Raw genomic sequence first — 12103 nt, forward strand, 5'->3', positions numbered from 1 at the left:
AAATGATTCCTATAATTTCATATCAGTCTTTCACATCTTTGTGGAGGAATTTTACCCCATTCTTCTTTGGTGGACTGCTTTAATTCAGACAAATTGGTGGACTTTCAAGCATGACCTGCTTGCTTCAGGTCCTGCCACAGAATCTCTATTGGGTTCAAGTCAGGACTTGGACTAGACCACTCCAAAACTTCCATTTTGTTTCTTTTCAGCCATTCAAATGTGGACTTTCTTTTGGATCATTGTTTTACCCAATAACCCAATTGCGCTTCAGCCTCAGTTCACAGACAGATGACCGAACATTTTCCTTAAACATTTTCTGAGAAGAATTCAGGGTTCTTTCAATAATAGGTTGTCCAGATTCCGAGGCAGCAAAGCATCCCCACACCATCACACTACCACAACCATGTTTGACTGTTCGAAAGATGTTCTTATTGTTCTTACAGGTGCTTTTTAGCAAATCAGAGACAAGCACTGATGCTTCTCTTGTTGATGCACCCTTGGAGAAATTTGACAGGCCTTCCACTCCTGGGAAGGTTCACCACTGTTTCAAGTGTTCTCAGTTTGGCTCTCACAGGTTTTATGGAGTGTCAGAGCCTTTGGAATCACGTCTTGTAACACTTTCCAGGCTGATATATTTCAACAACTTTCAAAAATAATTTGTTCTGGAATTTTATTCTATCGTGGCATAGTGTGCTTGTAAGAACTTGGCGGTGATTACTTCACTCAGATGATAAGATTCAATGTGAACGAGGACTAAAAAAAAAAAGTTGTGTAAGTCGCTCTGGATAAGAGCGTCTGCTAAATGCCTGTAATGTAATGTAAATGTAGATTCAAAGGGGCTGGCTGAAATTAAGGTCGGCTGTGCTAAATCAGCTGAATGTAATTATCAATTAAATTTGGTTAATTGGTTGATTAAGTAACTAAGGGGGCAAGTACTTTTTCACATGGGTGATATGGGTGTTTGATAACTTTTTTCATTAAATAAGTAAAACAAAAGCCTGTGAGTGTAATGGATGATGCTTGTGCAGATAGGAATAATGTCATTTTACCTAATTCACTGCTCTGACTGCTTGTTTAAATAGTGTGTGATCTGCCCAGCCAGTGAGGAGCAGCAGTGAAATAATAATTTAAAAAACATGTGTTGTGATTACTCAGGTTCCCTTTGTCTAATATTACATTTTGTCTAATGATCTGAACGCATGCAGTGTGATGAATATGCAGTGATAGATTAAATCAGGAAGGAAGCGCTTACCTTTTCATGGCACTGTGTTGCAGCATGGGTCAGTCCTGGTTCTGAGAGCCACAGGGCCAGCAGGTACAGAATTTATTTAAATCGGAGTCAGCAACCAGTTCAGCCCCAAGAAACCAGACGAGGCAAGTTAACCACATTAAACTGCTGTGATAAATAAATTAGGTTCTGATGAAAACAAGATGAACCTGTGGCTCTCCAGGATCAGGGCTGACCCCGTCTTATTTACGGTTATCATTTCAGGTGAATGCAAGGATACCTCACTGGATTAGAGGGTTGGCTTATCTTTCTCTGCTTCTGTGTTTCTATGGCTCTGAATGTGGTGGAGAGAAAGATAGATGCATTGACTGTAAGAGAGCAAGATCATCTGCATGAAGTCCACTGACCTAAGCTCTGCAAGGCACTTAAACCTAAAGCCTACAAGTATAATGGACGATGCTCGTGCAGATAGGAATAATATTATTTTATATAATTCACAGCTCTCACTGCTGTATTTAAACAGGGTGAGATCTGCCCACCCAGTAAGGAGGAGTTCATGCAAACTCTGAGCTCTTCCTTCTACATTTACCTCTCTGCACTGAGGGAGGAGGGACTGTTGTAGGAGACTGACTGTAGGACCATCATCACAGACTATATTGAAAGACTTACACCATGACCATTATAACCAGCCTGCTTCTGATCACAGTAATCCTTGCCAGTATGTTTAAATTTCTCATTCATTTAGTTTTTTTTGAAAGGTTATGTTGTGAGGTTGTGGATTGTGAGTTCTGAATCTTTCTTTATTTCACAGGTGTTAAAAGTCAGACACTGACTGAGTCTGAACCAGCAGTTAAAAAACCTGGAGAATCCCACAAACTGACCTGTACAGCCTCTGGTTTCACATTCAGTGACTACAGGATGAACTGGATCAGACAGGCTCCTGGGAAGGGACTGGAGTGGGTTTCCTTTATTCACACAAAGAATTCACACATCTACTATTCCAAATCAGTTGAGGGAAGATTCATTATATCCAGAGATGACTCCAACAGTAAGCTGTACCTGCAGATGAACAGGCTGACAGCTGAAGACTCTGCTGTGTATTACTGTGCCAGAGACCCACAGTGAAAGAAGTCAAGCCTGAGCCCTGACAATAACTCTCAACATGAAACTGTCACCACAGCAGACTTCTGGGAATTCATGTTTTTATTGAACCTATGGCAAAGTACAGAGAGTCTGAATATTGAAAGTAAACGTATTATGTTTGTCTCTGTAAGGGAGAGACATTATTTATTTTGATAGTTAATGTACATTTCATTTAATATTTTGTTTTGAACTGAACATCTACTCTATGGATAATGCACATTCTTCACTGGCTTAAAGAAATAAACAGCACAGTGATAAACAGTTCAAGAAAGCACTGAAACAGTGTATGATGTTGTTACATGAGAGACGTTCCTCAAAAGGTCCAATCTAACGTTTCTATGTGCGACACACTATATTTGTATTTACTCCTAACTAATAACAGCCAAAGAGCCATGATATTTGTTTAATCTGTAGTAGCTTAATAAATACCAAGTACTTCAGCCCTCAGTCTCCTCATCTTATGTGCTGAACTCTGTCTCTAAAACCTTGACAATACAAAGACTGTGACTGATTTCATAGCTTTAATGTCATTTCCTGTGTAATTTGTGACTGCAGTTTACATTAAATTGTATTAAGGTGTTGTGTTCCTTCTAAAGGTGCAATTAATATTAATTCAGTTATGCATAATAAAACTGTGATCCATTTTAATTATACCTTATTGGTAAATTTTCGAGACGTAAAGTTACTTATTATCGTTGAGGTAAAAGAGTACAGTAAGAGTACAGATTTTGTATAGAGTACAGTTTAGTACCATTTCTCTACATGTCAATTAGCACATTGCTTAGTCCATCCCATTAGCATTATAAAATAGTTTACGCAAACAGCAGTTCCAGATACAGTGCTACCTGTTCTTGTCATACCTTTAATTCATTAATAAAAAACACAATATAAACAGATATATTGAGATGTACTCCTTGTTTTTCATTGGAGCACAAACATATACAAAGATCTGCTGTCATTTGTTTTCCTTGTGGTTACCATTTGTCACCCAGAAAATAAGATAAGACAGCACTCCTGTGTGTTTATATCAATCGAGTTGGAATGTTTTACATTGTGCAGCTATTCAATCATTACGTATTTAATATTAATTTGAAATGAACCCATAAGCATTGTTACTGATCTTAAAATCCAGAGCAATGCTGGTGGAAGCAGTGTGCTGTTTTAAATTAGCCTCCAGGAGGGGGCAGCAGTGCTGCATTATAGCATTAGCAGTGTTGCTGGGAACTTTATCTTGTAAGTGAACATGCCATATTCATATGTTTATTCAAAAATTAAAAATATTCTTCAGTGTTTTCCAAGTTTTTCTTTTGAATGACATTAAATTAGCTGTTTTGTTAGTGCTTCTTGCTTGTTTCAATAATTATGTTACTTACAGATGTACTTATGAGTCCATGTATGTATTTTTTTCGGTCTCCACAGATGGTCACTGCGTTGAACTCACACAGCCAGGATCCATGGTTTTAACACCAGGGCAGTATCTGGCCATCTCCTGTGAAGTCTCTGGGTATTCCCTGACTGATAGCAGCTACTGTACTTTCTGGATCCGGCAGCCTGCAGGGAAAGCTCTGGAGTGGGTTGGATATATATGCTCTAGTGGAAACACTGCTTATAAAGATTCACTAAAGAGAAAATTCACCACCTCCAGAGACACCTCCAGCAGCACAGTGACTTTGCAGGGGAGCAACCTGCAGACTGGAGACACAGCTGTGTATTACTGTGCCCGATACACACAGTGCAGTAAAGCCACAGCAGACCTGTACAAAAACCCACCCTGATGAGTGTAGTGGCAGAACACAAACATTTAAGAGCACTGTGAAGCTGGAATCCTATGTGTTCAGAATATGAATTAAAATATTTTATTCCATTTGTGCTGCAGTGTGCTGATGAAATGCAAATCCCATAATAGTTTATGTCCTGTGTTTGTAACTCAAAGGTTGCAGATTGAATTTTGAGTTGGAGAGCATGCATTGTAGCCTTGAAAATGATTTTTATAGATTGTTTGACAAAAAATCCAGCTGAATCAATTGACTTTATGTAAAAATAAAATTCTCATTTACTGTTTCTTTTATGAAACCATAAATGAACAGGTAATAAATGCATTATCAATATCCAAATGGTGAGTTCATTATGAAAGCTTTATTCCTCTATTAATAAAATAGAGTGCAACCCATTTCTGACACACTTTATCAGTACATTTTAGAGGCATGTACTGTAGTTACTTATTGCCAGTGGTGTAAACAAGATCTGCTCCTCTGTACAATTTATTTATATGTAAATAAGCTGCTCATCACTGTACTCAAATAAAAGGATCAGATACAAACCTTCCTGTTCTTGGTATATTTACAGAAAATCTATACACAGCACTGGATATGTATCCTTCAGAAGCACAACAGTACACAGAAGACATTCACATTTGTTTTTTCAGCAGTTACATTTAAAAGAAAAAATCAGGACAATGAACAGAAATGAAGACAAGAAAGCCCTCTAGATGGAATGTATGTCATTTTGCAAATACTTAAATCATAACTATGTGAACATTCAATGTGAACTCATTCCATTCGCATTGTTACTGATCTTTGCTTAGTTATGTGGGTGGAGGCAGTCTGCTGTTTTAAATTATCCTCCAGGAGGGGGCAGCACTGCCCTCAGAATGGATATTCTGACCTTCTCAAATGATCTTCATCTTCAGGTTTTCTTAAACCCCCTTAGATTTAAACAAATTACACCCACACTATTTCCTATAAAAGCCACAGAGAATTCTCCTCCCAACACAGGAGCATCGCCTGTAAGACAGAAAGTGAGATCTGTATGTCACAATGGGAGCCTTATTAACATTCACAGTGTTGCTGGGAACTTTATTTTGTGAGTGCTAATACTGTATTCATTTATTTTGAAGCAATATTATTTAATATTTACATTTCATTCCTCTGATTTTATTTTTCATAGAGTAAATTTAATCTGTAGATTTTGCATTTTTCTTTGATAACTGCACTAACCTTTGCATAATTAACTTTTCTTTAATCCCTCATACAGATGGTCACTGTGTTGAACTCACACAGCCAGGATCCATGGTTTTAACACCAGGGCAGTCTCTGACCATCTCCTGTAAAGTCTCTGGGTATTCCCTGACTGATGGCAACTACTGTACACACTGGATCCGACAGCCAGCAGAGAAAGCTCTGGAGTGGGTTGGATGTGTCTGTGGCGGTGGGAGCACCTATTACAAAGATTCACTAAAGAACAAGTTCACTGTGTCCAGAGACACCTCCAGCAGCACAGTGTCTTTGAAAGGGAGCAGCCTGCAGACTGGAGACACAGCTGTGTATTTCTGTGCCCGAGAGTCACAGTGAGAGAAAGTCATGTGGGAGTGATACAAAAACTGCTTCACACTTCAGTTCACGCGGTCAGCAATAGTAACAGTATTTCTTACATATAAATTCCCTGTAGTTAAAAGTATTAACCTAAAGTCAACAAGTGAAATAAGCTAATTTAGATGTCTGAGGATTGAATATATTTTTCCACAACAAATATTAATGATGTTTTTACAAAGAATACCTGAATATAGAATAAGTTGAAAAGTGGTCAGAAACTGAACATGAAGAAGGAGAAGTAAAACACCATGGGAAAACATTTCAAAAGGGACAAAACTGGAGAATAAATTATTCCTGGTGAAAATCACATTTTAGCAGGCATTTATATGCATATTCATGGCTTATTGTTAGTAGCTGAATATGCTTATACATATTGATTAACATTGCAACAGTTTCTTAAAATACATTTGGAGTTGTTTCTATTGGATGTGCTTAGTTCTGGGACATATAAAGCCGCGTTTCCACCAAAATTACCCGGAACTTTCAGTCCCAGGAACTACTTTACCAGGAACTAAAAGGTTCCTTCAGCCAATGGTTGTCTGCGTTTCCACCGGGGTCTAAAGTACCGCGAAGATTAGGCAAATTAGCCCACTGACGTTGTCGTCGGTCCATCTGTCATATGATTTCTTCTGTAACCCCATAACTACCACCGAAGTAGCCTACATTATTTTCTAATAACCGGGACAGCCCGGAGGGGTTTATTCCACTTATATACAACGGGTTACCAACAATGACTATATATGGTTACTTTTGTATTTATTGATTTTCATATATCGTCTCAAACACATTTATTAACAGCAGAAAACATGCACACGTTGTAAACAATTAGCTGTTTTATTACTTTCTCGTCGTCAATTCCATATAGGCTAATCGCAAAATGACAAGAATAGAACGAAAACTCGGACTTGCGTGAAAATGTAAATTAGTAGTGGTACAGCCACCGTTTGCTTTCCTTCGAAGTTACTGCTAGCCGAGCAGCGAAGTGTGCCCTCCAGATGCGAACCATGCACCATAAATGAGTCCATAGTCTTCCTGGTCTTTTCGTGGAATTGAAAAATGGCAGTAAAATTACGGCAGTCTGAAAAAGCTAAAGGGAAGATTACTAGAATTAAGCTGTTATTTTACCCGGATAAAAAGTGCGGAAGGTGATTTCCAGTTTGCTTGTATTGTATCACCAATGTTAATTATGCAGAACTACCGCATACCTCACATAACTGTATCAAACGTTTCGAGTCAATTACAACGGGCTAACAAAGAAAATCCGGAAGAAAATATTCAGCAACCGAATTAATCCGTTTGAATGTTTTGGTAGCCTACGTAATATGCTGTCCCAGCACGAATGCTTAGCATTTTATAAAACGAATACTAATGCAAGAAAAGAACAGAAGAGCACACGTTATAATTCCAAGACGTTGATAGGCTATAACCAAAAGTAGGCTACTGCGCCGCATAACATACAAGTTTGATTTGAAGTTATTATGAAAATAAATTGGTTTGCCGCTGCATATTTTCAAACATGGCGGGTAATGGCGGAAAATAAATGCAACACAAATGCTACGAGTACTCGACCAATCAGAAATGTTCAGCGCTGCAAGCTCCACCCAAAAGGTTCCTGTACTTTCGGAAAGTACTACCCCCCGAGCAGGAACGTTTTGGGGGGTAAAACAAAGCCCCCAGAACTAAATTTAGACCCTAGTTCCTGCGGTGGAAACGCACTGAGTTCCTCAAAAGGTTCCTAGTTCCGGGGTATAGTTCCTGCGGTGGAAACGCGGCTTAAGTTGGAATTGCTGTTATTGGCTCTTCTCACTGTACCAATCACAGTAATCAAAACCTGAGCACAATCACAGGGACACTGTACTGAAGAAGATTCAGCTGTTTGGATAGGATTTTAAATTGACATCCTGATTTACTGCTGTCATTAGATATTCCATGACACCCATCACCGTAAAAGTTGGTGGGGGGCTCATCAGAATATACCTGGTGATCAGTATATTATTTGAGCTGCTCTTACACGCTCAGATTACATTCCTCTGGTTTAAATGGTTCTCTGCGAGCAGCATATTTCAGTTTTTTTTTTTTCTTCAAAGTATCTGCTGACGAATAACTCATTTTAGACTGAAAATCAGTTCTTAGAGAATATGAGTTGACAATAAAAATACTTCTGTTCATTGAGAAAAAAATACTTTCTATGGGCCTGAATACCTTCTTTAGGCAGTATATATCTGGAGATCAGGATATTATATGAGCCACTCTTACACACTGAGACAACATTCATTTGTTTAAAGTGTCCTCTGAACAGCAGTACAGTAAAGATCACATTGCTGTAGACAAGATGCTTTGGAGCAGCAGGAATTAAGCAAAATTGCATGGCTACTGAACATGGAATATGGCTCTTTAAATAATATCATTTCCCTCTTGACTGTATTACATTACATTACATTACAGGCATTTAGCAGACGCTCTTATCCAGAGCGACTTACACAACTTTTTTACATAGCACTTTACATTGTATCCATTTATACAGCTGGATATATACTGAAGCAATGCAGGTTAAGTACCTTGCTCAAGGGTACAACGGCAGTGTCCTTACCCGGGAATCGAACCTGCGACCTTTCGGTTACAAGCGCAGTTCCTTACCCACTGTGCCACACTCCGTCCTTTTGTATATTATGTGGGAAACCATAAACTACAACCTTGCAATCTAGCAGTTTTCATATTGTATTTTCAGTCTACAGCACTGACTGCTCTATTTAAACAGTGTGTGATCTGCCCACCCAGTGAGGAGGAGTTCATGCAAACTCTGAGCTCTTCCTTCTACATTTACCTCTCTGCACTGAGGGAGGAGGGACTGTTGTTGGAGACTGACTGTAGGGCTATCATATCGACTGCAGAAGTCTTTCACCATGAGTATTATAACCAGCCTACTTCTGATTACAGTAATCTTTACCAGTATGTTTACATTTGTTATTCTTTTAGTTCTTTCTAAAATATTGATTTGTGAGGTTGTCGATTGTGAGTTCTAAGTCTTTCTCAATTTCACAGGTGTTAAAAGTCAGACACTGACTGAGTCTGAACCAGCTGTTAAAAAGCCTGGAGAATCCCACAATCTGACCTGTACAGCCTCTGGGTTGACATTCAGCAGCCGCTATATGCGCTGGTTCAGACAGGCTCCTGGGAAGGGACTGGAGTGGGTGGCTGAGATCAGGCCTGATAGCAGTGCCACATGGTATGCCAATTCTGTTCAGGGAAGATTCACCATCTCCAGAGACAACAGCAAGAACCAGCTGTATTTACAGATGAACAACTTAACAGCTGAAGACACTGCTGTGTATTACTGTGCCAGAAGACACCCACAGTGAGAGAGTGAGGGGAGAGCTGCACAAAAACCTCTTCAGCATTGGTTAGACAAAAGCTTTCTTTCATTAACAGTTTAAGTTATGATGTCATAAATAAACATGCAGTCATGATATGCACCCACAGTGATGTTCTTTATGATTCATAAAGAGTTTATTTGCTTATGCACAATATAAACTGTGCCCTGTATTGTTATGGGTTTATGCATATTTGTTATTGGTGTGGGTACCTTCAGGAGAAGAGCAGTCTCTAGTGGAAGAAAAGAGGACCTGCCAATCCAAATTACGTCATTATGCATTCAATGAGAAAACTAAAATATAAACAGATTCACTGATGTCTGTTTAAAAAAAAAAAATAAAAAAAAGGAAACCCAAACCTACACAAAAATGTGCTGGCTTTACTGTTACTTTGTTAACCATGATAATATACCCCAAACAGGACAAATAAGCAAGTACTCTTGTTAACTTCCATTTATTTCTTAAGACATAACTGGAATGTATTCAAGGGTTTAAAACTATATGGTAATTTCATAAGCCTTATTTCTGAAATAATATAATGCATCAAAATTACTGTTACAGATCTAAATTCTCGAATTATGCTGGTGGAAGCAGTCTGCTGTTTTTAGTTTTCCACCAGGAGGGGGTAGCAGTGCTCCTTATAAAGGATATTCTGATTCTGATATTATTGGATTTTTGGATTTTCTTTGTTTCCTGTGTTTTTGAAGTTTTTCTTTGTTTTTGAGAGTTGCCCTGCGAGGCTTTTTGTTCCCTGCTTTTGTTCCTGTTTTCTAAGTAAAGTCCTTGTTTCCCTTACCGTTTGGAATTTTGAGTTTTTCCCCTCACTCTGCGTTTGGGTCCGAACCCCCCACGCACCCTGACAGTCCAATCCCAACTGCAATGTCCCATCTTAACAGTAGTGCCCCACCTCAACTGTAAGATCCCATCCCACAGTAATGCCCAATCCCACCAGTAAGGCCCTATCCCAACAGTAATGCCCAATCCCACCAGTAAGGTCTTATCCTAGCAGTAATGCCCCATCCCAATAATAAGGTCCTATACAAACAGTAATTCCCTATCCCAACAGTAATGCGCCATCCCAACAATAATGTCCTATCCAAAGAGTAATGCCTAATCACACCAGTAAGGCCCAAACAAACAGTAATGCCCTATCCCAACAGTAATGTCCTATCCCAACAGTAATGCCCAATACCAACAATAACGTCCTATCCAACAGTAATGCCCAATCCCAACAGCAATGCCCTATCCCAACAGTAAACATTTTATGACTGCATTCATAGATGAAAGACACTGGGGAAAAAAAACAAAAAAAAAAAAACTGTGAAAGCCATACTGCCTGGGCTGACTATGTATTAGCGGTTTATGGCTGAATGCTAGAACTGTACCAACAATATAAATTCAGTTTTAGTGTCGGGTGAAGCAGTCTGCTGTTTTTGATTTTCCACCAGGAGGGGGCAACAGTGCTCCTCACTTTATCTTGTTTTTCCCACTACGTGCAGTAACTGCTCGCCACGGGCTATGTATGACAAATTGTGGTCACTCACTCACTCACTAACGGACGACCTTTGAGGGACGTTTAGGAGGACGCATGCGCAGGTGGTGCTTCGTTTAGTAGGAGTAGGCGAAACGCGAACATGTTAGGTTTAGCTAAAGTAACGTTAGGCGATAAAGTTGTGCTTAAAAATGTTGTGCCATTCTGCAGGTGGTACAGCAGGACATTTTAAAGCGCAGCTTAATCGCCTAATGTTACTTTCGCGCACCCTAACATGTTCGCGTTTAACCTACTTAGCGCGTACGGATCGCCTACTTTAGTTAACCTAGTTAGCGCGTACGGATGCTATCCTGTACGCATCAGTAGGAGCTAAGGACACACAGCTACAACCACCGATACAGATGTATGGACACACGGAGGACAACAAATAACGTTACAGAGCTGACGACGTGCCATACCTATATAGTACGGAGGGCAAAACGGAGCTTTACAATGTCGCCAGCAATGTATGCGCGTGAGCTCGACAACACATTTCTCATAGGAAAGGTAGTTTGTAGCCTTTTTTGTTCATTACAGTGGTGGTACAAGTGACAAGCAGCAACAGCTACTGTGCTGTTAGCCTTTATTGATCGCCGTACACGGTTCATGTAAAGTAGCTAGCACAATCTGACAGCACTAACTCACTAAACTAACTAACTAACTAAAAAATGTACTGCGCATGGTACTTGCTCAATCGAACGGTAAATCTGAAAAACTATCGCTTACAGTGTGCGCCACCGAAATTTTCTGCCACACCATCAATAAACGGCAAAACTCACAGTAGAACACTGAATTAAATCTTTTAACGTTATATATTTTCTGAAACGTTATCGATTCCGCTTGGCAACACTGAGTGAAATACGCGATCTGACCGTAGTTTCTATGTACGTTGTCAAAATGATTCAGCCTTGTTTGCTACCTAAACGTCACAGGACAGTCATTGCCGTTACCATGGTTGTAGCATGAAGTGTCTCTTTTCAAAATCAATTTCAACCATTCACAAATGACCTGGGACTTTGAAGTTATGAGACCACACCGCTTACCTCGCATGTGCGTTACGGTTGCTTTTCATTTCGGCGCCCATGTTAACAGGTTAGAGCAGCCACACAGCCTGCGTGCGACGCGCGTCTGATGCTGAAACCACACTATACGCGGCCCCGCCGCGCGGCGGAGCCGCCTCCATTCATTTTGAATGAGGGGTGGCGGCCAGCCCCCGCAAGGCATTTTGGGATTGCCGGCGGCGCGGCGGGAGCGGCGAGGCCGCAGTGGAGATGGCAAAAATTCAACTTTGACCCCCTCGCCGCGTCGCGGTAACCAATCTGATGTGATATAATGATCCGTCAAGTAAATAGTCCCTATTTTTTTTCTAATTTTAGTTCCACATTCTATCGTTCCACAATGGAGGACCTAACTCGTAATTTCCACATCGGGTTTCCCGACTTAATAAAATCTCCTACAG

At 40.0% G+C, this 12103-nt stretch overlaps 1 long non-coding RNA gene across 2 annotated transcripts; it reads left to right on the forward strand.

The window, feature by feature from the left end:
- The first annotated feature begins 3568 nt into the window (after window positions 1–3568).
- On the forward strand, window positions 3569–5593 carry LOC118220518. 2 transcript variants are annotated; one of them, XR_004763956.1, is made up of 2 exons: window positions 3569–3604; window positions 5405–5593. It is a non-coding gene; the product is annotated as an uncharacterized LOC118220518 (long non-coding RNA). The 2 variants fall into 2 exon arrangements; XR_004763955.1 differs by lacking the exon at window positions 3569–3604 and adding an exon at window positions 5146–5233.
- The last annotated feature ends 6510 nt before the right edge of the window (window positions 5594–12103 follow it).

This window comes from Anguilla anguilla, chromosome 2 (assembly GCF_013347855.1).
Source record: "Anguilla anguilla isolate fAngAng1 chromosome 2, fAngAng1.pri, whole genome shotgun sequence".
NCBI lineage: Eukaryota > Metazoa > Chordata > Actinopteri > Anguilliformes > Anguillidae > Anguilla > Anguilla anguilla.